This window comes from Odontomachus brunneus, unplaced genomic scaffold (genome assembly GCF_010583005.1).
Source record: "Odontomachus brunneus isolate Ranch 3 - 2012 unplaced genomic scaffold, Obru_v1 Obru_scaffold_203, whole genome shotgun sequence".
Classification (NCBI taxonomy): Eukaryota; Metazoa; Arthropoda; class Insecta; order Hymenoptera; family Formicidae; genus Odontomachus; species Odontomachus brunneus.
This window is the reverse complement of record NW_022639653.1, coordinates 171,753-171,960: the sequence shown is the minus strand read 5'-3', so window position 1 is coordinate 171,960 and position 208 is coordinate 171,753. Positions and strand designations below refer to the sequence as shown.

Below are 208 nucleotides of genomic sequence, written 5' to 3'. Positions count from 1 at the left end.
TTTTGACTGCGGATTTCGAAAGAGCGGAAAATTTTACATCAAACTTGTCTTATGAAAAAATTGTTTTTGCGACCTTGGAAAGGTCAAAAATGAAGGTTGTAAGTGAGTAAAACGATCTGGTGTACTTTTTCTGAAATGACGTGGTTTTCTGGGTAACACAAATGTGCATAATGCTTAAACAAAGTCAATGAATTGTAAAAGTGTAAAT

At 33.2% G+C, this 208-nt stretch overlaps 1 protein-coding gene across 1 annotated transcript in view; it reads right to left on the bottom strand.

Moving 5' to 3' along the window:
• LOC116852137 (RCC1 and BTB domain-containing protein 1-like) overlaps positions 1–208 on the bottom strand; it is a 6,137-nt gene that overhangs the window by 2,237 nt on the left and 3,692 nt on the right. The gene's annotated exons all lie outside the window — the stretch shown is intronic.